The sequence below is a fragment of the Staurois parvus genome, unplaced genomic scaffold, assembly GCF_062004578.1.
Source record: "Staurois parvus isolate SC_StPar_1 unplaced genomic scaffold, SC_StPar_1.0 ptg000691l, whole genome shotgun sequence".
NCBI classification, from domain to species: Eukaryota; Metazoa; Chordata; class Amphibia; order Anura; family Ranidae; genus Staurois; species Staurois parvus.
The window spans coordinates 1,102,501-1,117,500 of record NW_028318487.1 but is presented as its reverse complement, the minus strand read 5'-3'; the positions used below and the strand labels follow the sequence as shown (position 1 = coordinate 1,117,500).

General features: G+C 48.1%; 19 non-coding genes across 19 annotated transcripts; 10 read left to right on the top strand and 9 right to left on the bottom strand.

Moving 5' to 3' along the window:
* Nucleotides 1-1,230: 1,230 nt before the first annotated feature.
* Nucleotides 1,231-1,303, bottom strand: TRNAR-UCG (transfer RNA arginine (anticodon UCG)). Its single transcript has one exon. It is a non-coding gene; the product is annotated as a tRNA-Arg (tRNA).
* A 274-nt stretch (nt 1,304-1,577) lies between these two features.
* On the top strand, nt 1,578-1,687 carry TRNAL-CAA (transfer RNA leucine (anticodon CAA)). The gene is made up of 2 exons: nt 1,578-1,615; nt 1,642-1,687. It is a non-coding gene; the product is annotated as a tRNA-Leu (tRNA).
* A 1,213-nt stretch (nt 1,688-2,900) lies between these two features.
* Nucleotides 2,901-3,010, top strand: TRNAL-CAA (transfer RNA leucine (anticodon CAA)). The gene is made up of 2 exons: nt 2,901-2,938; nt 2,965-3,010. It is a non-coding gene; the product is annotated as a tRNA-Leu (tRNA).
* An 866-nt stretch (nt 3,011-3,876) lies between these two features.
* On the bottom strand, nt 3,877-3,949 carry TRNAR-UCG (transfer RNA arginine (anticodon UCG)). Its single transcript has one exon. It is a non-coding gene; the product is annotated as a tRNA-Arg (tRNA).
* Nucleotides 3,950-5,199: 1,250 nt separating this feature from the next.
* On the bottom strand, nt 5,200-5,272 carry TRNAR-UCG (transfer RNA arginine (anticodon UCG)). Its single transcript has one exon. It is a non-coding gene; the product is annotated as a tRNA-Arg (tRNA).
* Nucleotides 5,273-5,546: 274 nt separating this feature from the next.
* TRNAL-CAA (transfer RNA leucine (anticodon CAA)) lies at nt 5,547-5,656 on the top strand. Its single transcript has 2 exons — nt 5,547-5,584; nt 5,611-5,656. It is a non-coding gene; the product is annotated as a tRNA-Leu (tRNA).
* An 866-nt stretch (nt 5,657-6,522) lies between these two features.
* On the bottom strand, nt 6,523-6,595 carry TRNAR-UCG (transfer RNA arginine (anticodon UCG)). The gene has a single exon. It is a non-coding gene; the product is annotated as a tRNA-Arg (tRNA).
* A 274-nt stretch (nt 6,596-6,869) lies between these two features.
* On the top strand, nt 6,870-6,979 carry TRNAL-CAA (transfer RNA leucine (anticodon CAA)). The gene is made up of 2 exons: nt 6,870-6,907; nt 6,934-6,979. It is a non-coding gene; the product is annotated as a tRNA-Leu (tRNA).
* An 866-nt stretch (nt 6,980-7,845) lies between these two features.
* TRNAR-UCG (transfer RNA arginine (anticodon UCG)) lies at nt 7,846-7,918 on the bottom strand. The gene has a single exon. It is a non-coding gene; the product is annotated as a tRNA-Arg (tRNA).
* A 274-nt stretch (nt 7,919-8,192) lies between these two features.
* Nucleotides 8,193-8,302, top strand: TRNAL-CAA (transfer RNA leucine (anticodon CAA)). Its single transcript has 2 exons — nt 8,193-8,230; nt 8,257-8,302. It is a non-coding gene; the product is annotated as a tRNA-Leu (tRNA).
* An 866-nt stretch (nt 8,303-9,168) lies between these two features.
* TRNAR-UCG (transfer RNA arginine (anticodon UCG)) lies at nt 9,169-9,241 on the bottom strand. The gene has a single exon. It is a non-coding gene; the product is annotated as a tRNA-Arg (tRNA).
* Nucleotides 9,242-9,515: 274 nt separating this feature from the next.
* TRNAL-CAA (transfer RNA leucine (anticodon CAA)) lies at nt 9,516-9,626 on the top strand. The gene is made up of 2 exons: nt 9,516-9,553; nt 9,581-9,626. It is a non-coding gene; the product is annotated as a tRNA-Leu (tRNA).
* Nucleotides 9,627-10,492: 866 nt separating this feature from the next.
* On the bottom strand, nt 10,493-10,565 carry TRNAR-UCG (transfer RNA arginine (anticodon UCG)). The gene has a single exon. It is a non-coding gene; the product is annotated as a tRNA-Arg (tRNA).
* A 274-nt stretch (nt 10,566-10,839) lies between these two features.
* On the top strand, nt 10,840-10,949 carry TRNAL-CAA (transfer RNA leucine (anticodon CAA)). Its single transcript has 2 exons — nt 10,840-10,877; nt 10,904-10,949. It is a non-coding gene; the product is annotated as a tRNA-Leu (tRNA).
* Nucleotides 10,950-12,162: 1,213 nt separating this feature from the next.
* Nucleotides 12,163-12,272, top strand: TRNAL-CAA (transfer RNA leucine (anticodon CAA)). The gene is made up of 2 exons: nt 12,163-12,200; nt 12,227-12,272. It is a non-coding gene; the product is annotated as a tRNA-Leu (tRNA).
* An 866-nt stretch (nt 12,273-13,138) lies between these two features.
* TRNAR-UCG (transfer RNA arginine (anticodon UCG)) lies at nt 13,139-13,211 on the bottom strand. Its single transcript has one exon. It is a non-coding gene; the product is annotated as a tRNA-Arg (tRNA).
* Nucleotides 13,212-13,485: 274 nt separating this feature from the next.
* TRNAL-CAA (transfer RNA leucine (anticodon CAA)) lies at nt 13,486-13,595 on the top strand. The gene is made up of 2 exons: nt 13,486-13,523; nt 13,550-13,595. It is a non-coding gene; the product is annotated as a tRNA-Leu (tRNA).
* An 866-nt stretch (nt 13,596-14,461) lies between these two features.
* Nucleotides 14,462-14,534, bottom strand: TRNAR-UCG (transfer RNA arginine (anticodon UCG)). Its single transcript has one exon. It is a non-coding gene; the product is annotated as a tRNA-Arg (tRNA).
* A 274-nt stretch (nt 14,535-14,808) lies between these two features.
* On the top strand, nt 14,809-14,918 carry TRNAL-CAA (transfer RNA leucine (anticodon CAA)). The gene is made up of 2 exons: nt 14,809-14,846; nt 14,873-14,918. It is a non-coding gene; the product is annotated as a tRNA-Leu (tRNA).
* Nucleotides 14,919-15,000: the final 82 nt, after the last annotated feature.

Sequence of the window (15,000 nt, the reverse complement as noted above, 5' to 3'; positions counted from 1 at the left end):
CTTTGTGGCATGCGGACTAGGCCACAGGTTAAGGTTGACCTCTGACCTTTTCCAATACTCGCTTTGCTCCAGTGGATTTGCTAGACAAGATGTGAAAAGTTTGACTTGGTGCCAAGGTCATGCTTTAGGAAGGTCATTTGCAAGAGGTCCTAGGTGCACAGGGTTAATACAGCCCCTTCATGTTGCTAAGTGATTCCTAGAGCCCCACGTGTAGAGGATATTTCAAGAGGAAGGACAGGGAAGTCAGTGTCTCTTGTCAGGATGGCCGAGTGGTCTAAGGCGCCAGACTCAAGAGTTCCCTCTTCACATTGCGTGTGTGTTCTGGTCTCCAAATGGAGGCGTGGGTTCAATCCCACTTCTGACAATCACATTTACTTTCCTCTACAACCACCGCAACCGCTCAGCTTTTCGGGGCTACCACAGAAACAACACTGCTCAAAACAAGGAAAGGAACACTTTTAAAGCACGTCACATCTCAATGGACAAACGTGGCATGCTGGATATCTGGACTTACATGCTGGAGATCATCTTCTCTGCCTCTGCCAGTGCTCATCCTGTTCCTCCTTGCACAAAGAAGCAGATACCGCTCCTGCTGATGGCTTAAGGACCTTCCACGGCCCTGTCCAGCTCTCCTAGATTAACTGCCTGTCTCCCGGAATCTCCTCCACGCTCGTGAGACTATGCTGGGAGACATAGCAACCCTGCTGGCAATGGCATGTATTGATGTGCCATGCTGGAGGAGTTAGACTGCCTGTGCAACCTCTCTAGGGTCCAGGGATCGCCTCATGCTACCAGTAGTGACACGGACGCTAGCCAAATGCAAAACTAGTGAAAAACGCTCTGAAAAATAAAAAGATGAGCAGGGAAAAAACTGTATGTCAGTGGCCTCCGCCTGTAAAACCATTTCTCTTTTGGGGGTCATCTCATTGTTGCCCGTCCAGTGCACCTGTTGTTGATTTCATTAACACCAAAGCAGCTGAAAGTGATTAACAAAGCCCTGTGCTACTTAACTGACCAGATCAATAGCCCTGGAGTTTCATTGACTTGATACTATACTCTGAGTAAAAAGTCTTCCTTGAATTTTTTGGAGCAGGGTTCATGAAGATCAGAGAGTTGTGAGAGCTTTGCCAGGCCATGCTGTTAAATGTGACACTTGTGCTTGGGCCAAGAATAAATGGAGTGAGAATTTCACAAGTAAGGGCCAGTGGAATTGAAGAGCAACAAAGACACCGACCACGAAGGGACTTGAACCCTTAATCTTCTGATCCGAAGTCAGACGCTTTATCCATTAGGCCACGCGGTCTGCCGCAGCTCTTGCTCAACTTTGTGGCATGCGGACTAGGCCACCGGTTAAGGTTGACCTCTGACCTTTTCCAATACTCGCTTTGCTCCAGTGGATTTGCTAGACAAGATGTGAAAAGTTTGACTTGGTGCCAAGGTCATGCTTTAGGAAGGTCATTTGCAAGAGGTCCTAGGTGCACAGGGTTAATACAGCCCCTTCATGTTGCTAAGTGATTCCTAGAGCCCCACGTGTAGAGGACATTTCAAGAGGAAGGACAGGGAAGTCAGTGTCTCTTGTCAGGATGGCCGAGTGGTCTAAGGCGCCAGACTCAAGAGTTCCCTCTTCACATTGCGTGTGTGTTCTGGTCTCCAAATGGAGGCGTGGGTTCAAATCCCACTTCTGACAATCGCATTTACTTTCCTCTACAACCACCGCAACCGCTCAGCTTTTCGGGGCTACCACAGAAACAACACTGCTCAAAACAAGGAAAGGAACACTTTTAAAGCACGTCACATCTCAATGGACAAACGTGGCATGCTGGATATCTGGACTTACATGCTGGAGATCATCTTCTCTGCCTCTGCCAGTGCTCATCCTGTTCCTCCTTGCACAAAGAAGCAGATACCGGTCCTGCTGATGGCTTAAGGACCTTCCACGGCCCTGTCCAGCTCTCCTAGATTAACTGCCTTTCTCCCGGAATCTCCTCCACGCTCGTGAGACTATGCTGGGAGACATAGCAACCCTGCTGGCAATGGCATGTATTGATGTGCCATGCTGGAGGAGTTAGACTGCCTGTGCAACCTCTGTAGGGTCCAGGGATCGCCTCATGCTACCAGTAGTGACACGGACGCTAGCCAAATGCAAAACTAGTGAAAAACGCTCTGAAAAATAAAAAGATGAGCAGGGAAAAAACTGTATGTCAGTGGCCTCCGCCTGTAAAACCATTTCTCTTTTGGGGGTCATCTCATTGTTGCCCGTCCAGTGCACCTGTTGTTGATTTCATTAACACCAAAGCAGCTGAAAGTGATTAACAAAGCCCTGTGCTACTTAACTGACCAGATCAATAGCCCTGGAGTTTCATTGACTTGATACTATACTCTGAGTAAAAAGTCTTCCTTGAATTTTTTGGAGCAGGGTTCATGAAGATCAGAGAGTTGTGAGAGCTTTGCCAGGCCATGCTGTTAAATGTGACACTTGTGCTTGGGCCAAGAATAAATGGAGTGAGAATTTCACAAGTAAGGGCCAGTGGAATTGAAGAGCAACAAAGACACCGACCACGAAGAGACTTGAACCCTCAATCTTCTGATCTGAAGTCAGACGCCTTATCCATTAGGCCACGCGGTCTGCCGCAGCTCTTGCTCAACTTTGTGGCATGCGGACTAGGCCACCGGTTAAGGTTGACCTCTGACCTTTTCCAATACTCGCTTTGCTCCAGTGGATTTGCTAGACAAGATGTGAAAAGTTTGACTTGGTGCCAAGGTCATGCTTTAGGAAGGTCATTTGCAAGAGGTCCTAGGTGCACAGGGTTAATACAGCCCCTTCATGTTGCTAAGTGATTCCTAGAGCCCCACGTGTAGAGGACATTTCAAGAGGAAGGACAGGGAAGTCAGTGTCTCTTGTCAGGATGGCCGAGTGGTCTAAGGCGCCAGACTCAAGAGTTCCCTCTTCACATTGCGTGTGTGTTCTGGTCTCCAAATGGAGGCGTGGGTTCAAATCCCACTTCTGACAATCACATTTACTTTCCTCTACAACCACCGCAACCGCTCAGCTTTTTGGGGCTACCACAGAAACAACACTGCTCAAAACAAGGAAAGGAACACTTTTAAAGCACGTCACATCTCAATGGACAAACGTGGCATGCTGGATATCTGGACTTACATGCTGGAGATCATCTTCTCTGCCTCTGCCAGTGCTCATCCTGTTCCTCCTTGCACAAAGAAGCAGATACCGGTCCTGCTGATGGCTTAAGGACCTTCCACGGCCCTGTCCAGCTCTCCTAGATTAACTGCCTGTCTCCCGGAATCTCCTCCACGCTCGTGAGACTATGCTGGGAGACATAGCAACCCTGCTGGCAATGGCATGTATTGATGTGCCATGCTGGAGGAGTTAGACTGCCTGTGCAACCTCTGTAGGGTCCAGGGATCGCCTCATGCTACCAGTAGTGACACGGACGCTAGCCAAATGCAAAACTAGTGAAAAACGCTCTGAAAAATAAAAAGATGAGCAGGGAAAAAACTGTATGTCAGTGGCCTCCGCCTGTAAAACCATTTCTCTTTTGGGGGTCATCTCATTGTTGCCCGTCCAGTGCACCTGTTGTTGATTTCATTAACACCAAAGCAGCTGAAAGTGATTAACAAAGCCCTGTGCTACTTAACTGACCAGATCAATAGCCCTGGAGTTTCATTGACTTGATACTATACTCTGAGTAAAAAGTCTTCCTTGAATTTTTTGGAGCAGGGTTCATGAAGATCAGAGAGTTGTGAGAGCTTTGCCAGGCCATGCTGTTAAATGTGACACTTGTGCTTGAGCCAAGAATAAATGGAGTGAGAATTTCACAAGTAAGGGCCAGTGGAATTGAAGAGCAACAAAGAAACCGACCACGAAGGGACTTGAACCCTCAATCTTCTGATCCGAAGTCAGACGCCTTATCCATTAGGCCACGCGGTCTGCCGCAGCTCTTGCTCAACTTTGTGGCATGCGGACTAGGCCACCGGTTAAGGTTGACCTCTGACCTTTTCCAATACTCGCTTTGCTCCAGTGGATTTGCTAGACAAGATGTGAAAAGTTTGACTTGGTGCCAAGGTCATGCTTTAGGAAGGTCATTTGCAAGAGGTCCTAGGTGCACAGGGTTAATACAGCCCCTTCATGTTGCTAAGTGATTCCTAGAGCCCCACGTGTAGAGGACATTTCAAGAGGAAGGACAGGGAAGTAGGTGTCTCTTTTCAGGATGGCCGAGTGGTCTAAGGCGCCAGACTCAAGAGTTCCCTCTTCACATTGCGTGTGTGCTCTAGTCTCCAAATGGAGGCGTGGGTTCAAATCCCACTTCTGACAATCACATTTACTTTCCTCTACAACCACCGCAACCGCTCAGCTTTTCGGGGCTACCACAGAAACAACACTGCTCAAAACAAGAAAAGGAACACTTTTAAAGCACGTCACATCTCAATGGACAAACGTGGCATGCTGGATATCTGGACTTACATGCTGGAGATCATCTTCTCTGCCTCTGCCAGTGCTCATCCTGTTCCTCCTTGCACAAAGAAGCAGATACCGCTCCTGCTGATGGCTTAAGGACCTTCCACGGCCCTGTCCAGCTCTCCTAGATTAACTGCCTGTCTCCCGGAATCTCCTCCACGCTCGTGAGACTATGCTGGGAGACATAGCAACCCTGCTGGCAATGGCATGTATTGATGTGCCATGCTGGAGGAGTTAGACTGCCTGTGCAACCTCTGTAGGGTCCAGGGATCGCCTCATGCTACCAGTAGTGACACGGACGCTAGCCAAATGCAAAACTAGTGAAAAACGCTCTGAAAAATAAAAAGATGAGCAGGGAAAAAACTGTATGTCAGTGGCCTCCGCCTGTAAAACCATTTCTCTTTTGGGGGTCATCTCATTGTTGCCCGTCCAGTGCACCTGTTGTTGATTTCATTAACACCAAAGCAGCTGAAAGTGATTAACAAAGCCCTGTGCTACTTAACTGACCAGATCAATAGCCCTGGAGTTTCATTGACTTGATACTATACTCTGAGTAAAAAGTCTTCCTTGAATTTTTTGGAGCAGGGTTCATGAAGATCAGAGAGTTGTGAGAGCTTTGCCAGGCCATGCTGTTAAATGTGACACTTGTGCTTGGGCCAAGAATAAATGGAGTGAGAATTTCACAAGTAAGGGCCAGTGGAATTGAAGAGCAACAAAGACACCGACCACGAAGGGACTTGAACCCTCAATCTTCTGATCCGAAGTCAGACGCTTTATCCATTAGGCCACGCGGTCTGCCGCAGCTCTTGCTCAACTTTGTGGCATGCGGACTAGGCCACCGGTTAAGGTTGACCTCTGACCTTTTCCAATACTCGCTTTGCTCCAGTGGATTTGCTAGACAAGATGTGAAAAGTTTGACTTGGTGCCAAGGTCATGCTTTAGGAAGGTCATTTGCAAGAGGTCCTAGGTGCACAGGGTTAATACAGCCCCTTCATGTTGCTAAGTGATTCCTAGAGCCCCACGTGTAGAGGACATTTCAACAGGAAGGACAGGGAAGTCAGTGTCTCTTGTCAGGATGGCCGAGTGGTCTAAGGCGCCAGACTCAAGAGTTCCCTCTTCACATTGCGTGTGTGTTCTGGTCTCCAAATGGAGGCGTGGGTTCAAATCCCACTTCTGACAATCGCATTTACTTTCCTCTACAACCACCGCAACCGCTCAGCTTTTCGGGGCTACCACAGAAACAACACTGCTCAAAACAAGGAAAGGAACACTTTTAAAGCACGTCACATCTCAATGGACAAACGTGGCATGCTGGATATCTGGACTTACATGCTGGAGATCATCTTCTCTGCCTCTGCCAGTGCTCATCCTGTTCCTCCTTGCACAAAGAAGCAGATACCGCTCCTGCTGATGGCTTAAGGACCTTCCACGGCCCTGTCCAGCTCTCCTAGATTAACTGCCTGTCTCCCGGAATCTCCTCCACGCTCGTGAGACTATGCTGGGAGACATAGCAACCCTGCTGGCAATGGCATGTATTGATGTGCCATGCTGGAGGAGTTAGACTGCCTGTGCAACCTCTGTAGGGTCCAGGGATCGCCTCATGCTACCATTAGTGACACGGACGCTAGCCAAATGCAATACTAGTGAAAAAAGCTCTGAAAAATAAAAAGATGAGCAGGGAAAAAACTGTATGTCAGTGGCCTCCGCCTGTAAAACCATTTCTCTTTTGGGGGTCATCTCATTGTTGCCCGTCCAGTGCACCTGTTGTTGATTTCATTAACACCAAAGCAGCTGAAAGTGATTAACAAAGCCCTGTGCTACTTAACTGACCAGATCAATAGCCCTGGAGTTTCATTGACTTGATACTATACTCTGAGTAAAAAGTCTTCCTTGAATTTTTTGGAGCAGGGTTCATGAAGATCAGAGAGTTGTGAGAGCTTTGCCAGGCCATGCTGTTAAATGTGACACTTGTGCTTGGGCCAAGAATAAATGGAGTGAGAATTTCACAAGTAAGGGCCAGTGGAATTGAAGAGCAACAAAGACACCGACCACGAAGGGACTTGAACCCTCAATCTTCTGATCCGAAGTCAGACGCCTTATCCATTAGGCCACGCGGTCTGCCGCAGCTCTTGCTCAACTTTGTGGCATGCGGACTAGGCCACCGGTTAAGGTTGACCTCTGACCTTTTCCAATACTCGCTTTGCTCCAGTGGATTTGCTAGACAAGATGTGAAAAGTTTGACTTGGTGCCAAGGTCATGCTTTAGGAAGGTCATTTGCAAGAGGTCCTAGGTGCACAGGGTTAATACAGCCCCTTCATGTTGCTAAGTGATTCCTAGAGCCCCACGTGTAGAGGACATTTCAAGAGGAAGGACAGGGAAGTCAGTGTCTCTTGTCAGGATGGCCGAGTGGTCTAAGGCGCCAGACTCAAGAGTTCCCTCTTCACATTGCGTGTGTGTTCTGGTCTCCAAATGGAGGCGTGGGTTCAAATCCCACTTCTGACAATCACATTTACTTTCCTCTACAACCACCGCAACCGCTCAGCTTTTTGGGGCTACCACAGAAACAACACTGCTCAAAACAAGGAAAGGAACACTTTTAAAGCACGTCACATCTCAATGGACAAACGTGGCATGCTGGATATCTGGACTTACATGCTGGAGATCATCTTCTCTGCCTCTGCCAGTGCTCATCCTGTTCCTCCTTGCACAAAGAAGCAGATACCGGTCCTGCTGATGGCTTAAGGACCTTCCACGGCCCTGTCCAGCTCTCCTAGATTAACTGCCTGTCTCCCGTAATCTCCTCCACGCTCGTGAGACTATGCTGGGAGACATAGCAACCCTGCTGGCAATGGCATGTATTGATGTGCCATGCTGGAGGAGTTAGACTGCCTGTGCAACCTCTGTAGGGTCCAGGGATCGCCTCATGCTACCAGTAGTGACACGGACGCTAGCCAAATGCAAAACTAGTGAAAAACGCTCTGAAAAATAAAAAGATGAGCAGGGAAAAAACTGTATGTCAGTGGCCTCCGCCTGTAAAACCATTTCTCTTTTGGGGGTCATCTCATTGTTGCCCGTCCAGTGCACCTGTTGTTGATTTCATTAACACCAAAGCAGCTGAAAGTGATTAACAAAGCCCTGTGCTACTTAACTGACCAGATCAATAGCCCTGGAGTTTCATTGACTTGATACTATACTCTGAGTAAAAAGTCTTCCTTGAATTTTTTGGAGCAGGGTTCATGAAGATCAGAGAGTTGTGAGAGCTTTGCCAGGCCATGCTGTTAAATGTGACACTTGTGCTTGGGCCAAGAATAAATGGAGTGAGAATTTCACAAGTAAGGGCCAGTGGAATTGAAGAGCAACAAAGACACCGACCACGAAGGGACTTGAACCCTCAATCTTCTGATCCGAAGTCAGACGCCTTATCCATTAGGCCACGCGGTCTGCCGCAGCTCTTGCTCAACTTTGTGGCATGCGGACTAGGCCACCGGTTAAGGTTGACCTCTGACCTTTTCCAATACTCGCTTTGCTCCAGTGGATTTGCTAGACAAGATGTGAAAAGTTTGACTTGGTGCCAAGGTCATGCTTTAGGAAGGTCATTTGCAAGAGGTCCTAGGTGCACAGGGTTAATACAGCCCCTTCATGTTGCTAAGTGATTCCTAGAGCCCCACGTGTAGAGGACATTTCAAGAGGAAGGACAGGGAAGTCGGTGTCTCTTGTCAAGATGGCCGAGTGGTCTAAGGCGCCAGACTCAAGAGTTCCCTCTTCACATTGCGTGTGTGTTCTGGTCTCCAAATGGAGGCGTGGGTTCAAATCCCACTTCTGACAATCACATTTACTTTCCTCTACAACCACCGCAAGTGCTCAGCTTTTTGGGGCTACCACAGAAACAACACTGCTCAAAACAAGGAAAGGAACACTTTTAAAGCACGTCACATCTCAATGGACAAACGTGGCATGCTGGATATCTGGACTTACATGCTGGAGATCATCTTCTCTGCCTCTGCCAGTGCTCATCCTGTTCCTCCTTGCACAAAGAAGCAGATACCGGTCCTGCTGATGGCTTAAGGACCTTCCACGGCCCTGTCCAGCTCTCCTAGATTAACTGCCTGTCTCCCGGAATCTCCTCCACGCTCGTGAGACTATGCTGGGAGACATAGCAACCCTGCTGGCAATGGCATGTATTGATGTGCCATGCTGGAGGAGTTAGACTGCCTGTGCAACCTCTGTAGGGTCCAGGGATCGCCTCATGCTACCAGTAGTGACACGGACGCTAGCCAAATGCAAAACTAGTGAAAAACGCTCTGAAAAATAAAAAGATGAGCAGGGAAAAAACTGTATGTCAGTGGCCTCCGCCTGTAAAACCATTTCTCTTTTGGGGGTCATCTCATTGTTGCCCGTCCAGTGCACCTGTTGTTGATTTCATTAACACCAAAGCAGCTGAAAGTGATTAACAAAGCCCTGTGCTACTTAACTGACCAGATCAATAGCCCTGGAGTTTCATTGACTTGATACTATACTCTGAGTAAAAAGTCTTCCTTGAATTTTTTGGAGCAGGGTTCATGAAGATCAGAGAGTTGTGAGAGCTTTGCCAGGCCATGCTGTTAAATGTGACACTTGTGCTTGGGCCAAGAATAAATGGAGTGAGAATTTCACAAGTAAGGGCCAGTGGAATTGAAGAGCAACAAAGACACCGACCACGAAGGGACTTGAACCCTCAATCTTCTGATCCGAAGTCAGACGCCTTATCCATTAGGCCACGCGGTCTGCCGCAGCTCTTGCTCAACTTTGTGGCATGCGGACTAGGCCACCGGTTAAGGTTGACCTCTGACCTTTTCCAATACTCGCTTTGCTCCAGTGGATTTGCTAGACAAGATGTGAAAATTTTGACTTGGTGCCAAGGTCATGCTTTAGGAAGGTCATTTGCAAGAGGTCCTAGGTGCACAGGGTTAATACAGCCCCTTCATGTTGCTAAGTGATTCCTAGAGCCCCACGTGTAGAGAACATTTCAAGAGGAAGGACAGGAAAGTCAGTGTCTCTTGTCAGGATGGCCGAGTGGTCTAAGGCGCCAGACTCAAGAGTTCCCTTCTTCAAATTGCGTGTGTGTTCTGGTCTCCAAATGGAGGCGTGGGTTCAAATCCCACTTCTGACAATCACATTTACTTTCCTCTACAACCACCGCAACCGCTCAGCTTTTCGGGGCTACCACAGAAACAACACTGCTCAAAACAAGGAAAGGAACACTTTTAAAGCACGTCACATCTCAATGGACAAACGTGGCATGCTGGATATCTGGACTTGCATGCTGGAGATCATCTTCTCTGCCTCTGCCAGTGCTCATCCTGTTCCTCCTTGCACAAAGAAGCAGATACCGGTCCTGCTGATGGCTTAAGGACCTTCCACGGCCCTCTCCAGCTCTCCTAGATTAACTGCCTTTCTCCCGGAATCTCCTCCACGCTCGTGAGACTATGCTGGGAGACATAGCAACCCTGCTGGCAATGGCATGTATTGATGTGCCATGCTGGAGGAGTTAGACTGCCTGTGCAACCTCTGTAGGGTCCAGGGATCGCCTCATGCTACCAGTAGTGACACGGACGCTAGCCAAATACAAAACTAGTGAAAAACGCTCTGAAAAATAAAAAGATGAGCAGGGAAAAAACTGTATGTCAGTGGCCTCCGCCTGTAAAACCATTTCTCTTTTGGGGGTCATCTCATTGTTGCCCGTCCAGTGCACCTGTTGTTGATTTCATTAACACCAAAGCAGCTGAAAGTGATTAACAAAGCCCTGTGCTACTTAACTGACCAGATCAATAGCCCTGGAGTTTCATTGACTTGATACTATACTCTGAGTAAAAAGTCTTCCTTGAATTTTTTGGAGCAGGGTTCATGAAGATCAGAGAGTTGTGAGAGCTTTGCCAGGCCATGCTGTTAAATGTGACACTTGTGCTTGGGCCAAGAATAAATGGAGTGAGAATTTCACAAGTAAGGGCCAGTGGAATTGAAGAGCAACAAAGACACCGACCACGAAGGGACTTGAACCCTCAATCTTCTGATCCGAAGTCAGACGCCTTATCCATTAGGCCACGCGGTCTGCCGCAGCTCTTGCTCAACTTTGTGGCATGCGGACTAGGCCACCGGTTAAGGTTGACCTCTGACCTTTTCCAATACTCGCTTTGCTCCAGTGGATTTGCTAGACAAGATGTGAAAAGTTTGACTTGGTGCCAAGGTCATGCTTTAGGAAGGTCATTTGCAAGAGGTCCTAGGTGCACAGGGTTAATACAGCCCCTTCATGTTGGTAAGTGATTCCTAGAGCCCCACGTGTAGAGGACATTTCAAGAGGAAGGACAGGGAAGTCAGTGTCTCTTGTCAGGATGGCCGAGTGGTCTAAGGCGCCAGACTCAAGAGTTCCCTCTTCACATTGCGTTTGTGTTCTGGTCTCCAAATGGAGGCGTGGGTTCAAATCCCACTTCTGACAATCACATTTACTTTCCTCTACAACCACCGCAACCGCTCAGCTTTTCGGGGCTACCACAGAAACAACACTGCTCAAAACAAGGAAAGGAACACTTTTAAAGCACGTCACATCTCAATGGACAAACGTGGCATGCTGGATATCTGGACTTGCATGCTGGAGATCATCTTCTCTGCCTCTGCCAGTGCTCATCCTGTTCCTCCTTGCACAAAGAAGCAGATACCGGTCCTGCTGATGGCTTAAGGACCTTCCACGGCCCTCTCCAGCTCTCCTAGATTAACTGCCTTTCTCCCGGAATCTCCTCCACGCTCGTGAGACTATGCTGGGAGACATAGCAACCCTGCTGGCAATGGCATGTATTGATGTGCCATGCTGGAGGAGTTAGACTGCCTGTGCAACCTCTGTAGGGTCCAGGGATCGCCTCATGCTACCAGTAGTGACACGGACGCTAGCCAAATACAAAACTAGTGAAAAACGCTCTGAAAAATAAAAAGATGAGCAGGGAAAAAACTGTATGTCAGTGGCCTCCGCCTGTAAAACCATTTCTCTTTTGGGGGTCATCTCATTGTTGCCCGTCCAGTGCACCTGTTGTTGATTTCATTAACACCAAAGCAGCTGAAAGTGATTAACAAAGCCCTGTGCTACTTAACTGACCAGATCAATAGCCCTGGAGTTTCATTGACTTGATACTATACTCTGAGTAAAAAGTCTTCCTTGAATTTTTTGGAGCAGGGTTCATGAAGATCAGAGAGTTGTGAGAGCTTTGCCAGGCCATGCTGTTAAATGTGACACTTGTGCTTGGGCCAAGAATAAATGGAGTGAGAATTTCACAAGTAAGGGCCAGTGGAATTGAAGAGCAACAAAGACACCGACCACGAAGGGACTTGAACCCTCAATCTTCTGATCTGAAGTCAGACGCCTTATCCATTAGGCCACGCGGTCTGCCGCAGCTCTTGCTCAACTTTGTGGCATGCGGACTAGGCCACCGGTTAAGGTTGACCTCTGACCTTTTCCAATACTCGCTTTGCTCCAGTGGATTTGCTAGACAAGATGTGAAAAGTTTGACTTGGTGCCAAGGTCATGCTTTAGGAAGGTCATTTGCAAGAGGTCCTAGGTGCACAGGGTTAATACAGCCCCTTCATGTTGCTAAGTGATTCCTAGAGCCCCACGTGTAGAGGATATTTCAAGAGGAAGGACAGGGAAGTCAGTGTCTCTTGTCAGGATGGCCGAGTGGTCTAAGGCGCCAGACTCAAGAGTTCCCTCTTCACATTGCGTGTGTGTTCTGGTCTCCAAATGGAGGCGTGGGTTCAAATCCCACTTCTGATAATCACATTTACTTTCCTCTACAACCACCGCAACTGCTCAGCTTTTCGGGGCTACCACAGAAACAACACTGCTCAAAACAAGGAAAGGAACACTTTTAAAGCATGTCACATCTCAATGGACAAACGTGGCATGCTGGATATCTGGACTTACATGCTGGAGATCATCTTCTCTGCCTCTGCCAGTGCTCATCCTGTTCCTCCTTGCACAAAGAAGCAGATACCGGTCCTGCTGATGGCTTAAGGACCTTCCACGGCCCTGTCCAGCTCTCCTAGATTAACTGTCTGTCTCCCGGAATCTCCTCCACGCTCGTGAGACTATGCTGGGAGACATAGCAACCCTGCTGGCAATGGCATGTATTGATGTGCCATGCTGGAGGAGTTAGACTGCCTGTGCAACCTCTGTAGGGTCCAGGGATCGCCTCATGCTACCAGTAGTGACACGGACGCTAGCCAAATGCAAAACTAGTGAAAAACGCTCTGAAAAATAAAAAGATGAGCAGGGAAAAAACTGTATGTCAGTGGCCTCCGCCTGTAAAACCATTTCTCTTTTGGGGGTCATCTCATTGTTGCCCGTCCAGTGCACCTGTTGTTGATTTCATTAACACCAAAGCAGCTGAAAGTGATTAACAAAGCCCTGTGCTACTTAACTGACCAGATCAATAGCCCTGGAGTTTCATTGACTTGATACTATACTCTGAGTAAAAAGTCTTCCTTGAATTTTTTGGAGCAGGGTTCATGAAGATCAGAGAGTTGTGAGAGCTTTGCCAGGCCATGCTGTTAAATGTGACACTTGTGCTTGGGCCAAGAATAAATGGAGTGAGAATTTCACAAGTAAGGGCCAGTGGATTTGAAGAGCAACAAAGACACCGACCACGAAGGGACTTGAACCCTTAATCTTCTGATCCGAAGTCAGATGCTTTATCCATTAGGCCACGCGGTCTGCCGCAGCTCTTGCTCAACTTTGTGGCATGCGGACTAGGCCACCGGTTAAGGTTGACCTCTGACCTTTTCCAATACTCGCTTTGCTCCAGTGGATTTGCTAGACAAGATGTGAAAAGTTTGACTTGGTGCCAAGGTCATGCTTTAGGAAGGTCATTTGCAAGAGGTCCTAGGTGCACAGGGTTAATACAGCCCCTTCATGTTGCTAAGTGATTCCTAGAGCCCCACGTGTAGAGGATATTTCAAGAGGAAGGACAGGGAAGTCAGTGTCTCTTGTCAGGATGGCCGAGTGGTCTAAGGCGCCAGACTCAAGAGTTCCCTCTTCACATTGCGTGTGTGTTCTGGTCTCCAAATGGAGGCGTGGGTTCAAATCCCACTTCTGACAATCACATTTACTTTCCTCTACAACCACCGCATACGCTCAGCTTTTCGGGGCTACCACAGAAACAACACTGCTCAAAACAAGGAAAGGAACACTTTTAAAGCACGTCACATCTCAATGGACAAACGTGGCATGCTGGATATCTGGACTTACATGCTGGAGATCATCTTCTCTGCCTCTGCCAGTGCTCATCCTGTTCCTCCTTGCACAAAGAAGCAGATACCGCTCCTGCTGATGGCTTAAGGACCTTCCACGGCCCTGTCCAGCTCTCCTAGATTAACTGCCTGTCTCCCGGAATCTCCTCCACGCTCGTGAGACTATGCTGGGAGACATAGCAACCCTGCTGGCAATGGCATGTATTGATGTGCCATGCTGGAGGAGTTAGACTGCCTGTGCAACCTCTCTAGGGTCCAGGGATCGCCTCATGCTACCAGTAGTGACACGGACGCTAGCCAAATGCAAAACTAGTGAAAAACGCTCTGAAAAATAAAAAGATGAGCAGGGAAAAAACTGTATGTCAGTGGCCTCCGCCTGTAAAACCATTTCTCTTTTGGGGGTCATCTCATTGTTGCCCGTCCAGTGCACCTGTTGTTGATTTCATTAACACCAAAGCAGCTGAAAGTGATTAACAAAGCCCTGTGCTACTTAACTGACCAGATCAATAGCCCTGGAGTTTCATTGACTTGATACTATACTCTGAGTAAAAAGTCTTCCTTGAATTTTTTGGAGCAGGGTTCATGAAGATCAGAGAGTTGTGAGAGCTTTGCCAGGCCATGCTGTTAAATGTGACACTTGTGCTTGGGCCAAGAATAAATGGAGTGAGAATTTCACAAGTAAGGGCCAGTGGAATTGAAGAGCAACAAAGACACCGACCACGAAGGGACTTGAACCCTTAATCTTCTGATCCGAAGTCAGACGCTTTATCCATTAGGCCACGCGGTCTGCCGCAGCTCTTGCTCAACTTTGTGGCATGCGGACTAGGCCACCGGTTAAGGTTGACCTCTGACCTTTTCCAATACTCGCTTTGCTCCAGTGGATTTGCTAGACAAGATGTGAAAAGTTTGACTTGGTGCCAAGGTCATGCTTTAGGAAGGTCATTTGCAAGAGGTCCTAGGTGCACAGGGTTAATACAGCCCCTTCATGTTGCTAAGTGATTCCTAGAGCCCCACGTGTAGAGGACATTTCAAGAGGAAGGACAGGGAAGTCAGTGTCTCTTGTCAGGATGGCCGAGTGGTCTAAGGCGCCAGACTCAAGAGTTCCCTCTTCACATTGCGTGTGTGTTCTGGTCTCCAAATGGAGGCGTGGGTTCAAATCCCACTTCTGACAATCAAATTTACTTTCCTCTACAACCACCGCAACCGCTCAGCTTTTTGGGGCTACCACAGAAACAACACTGCTCAAAACAAGG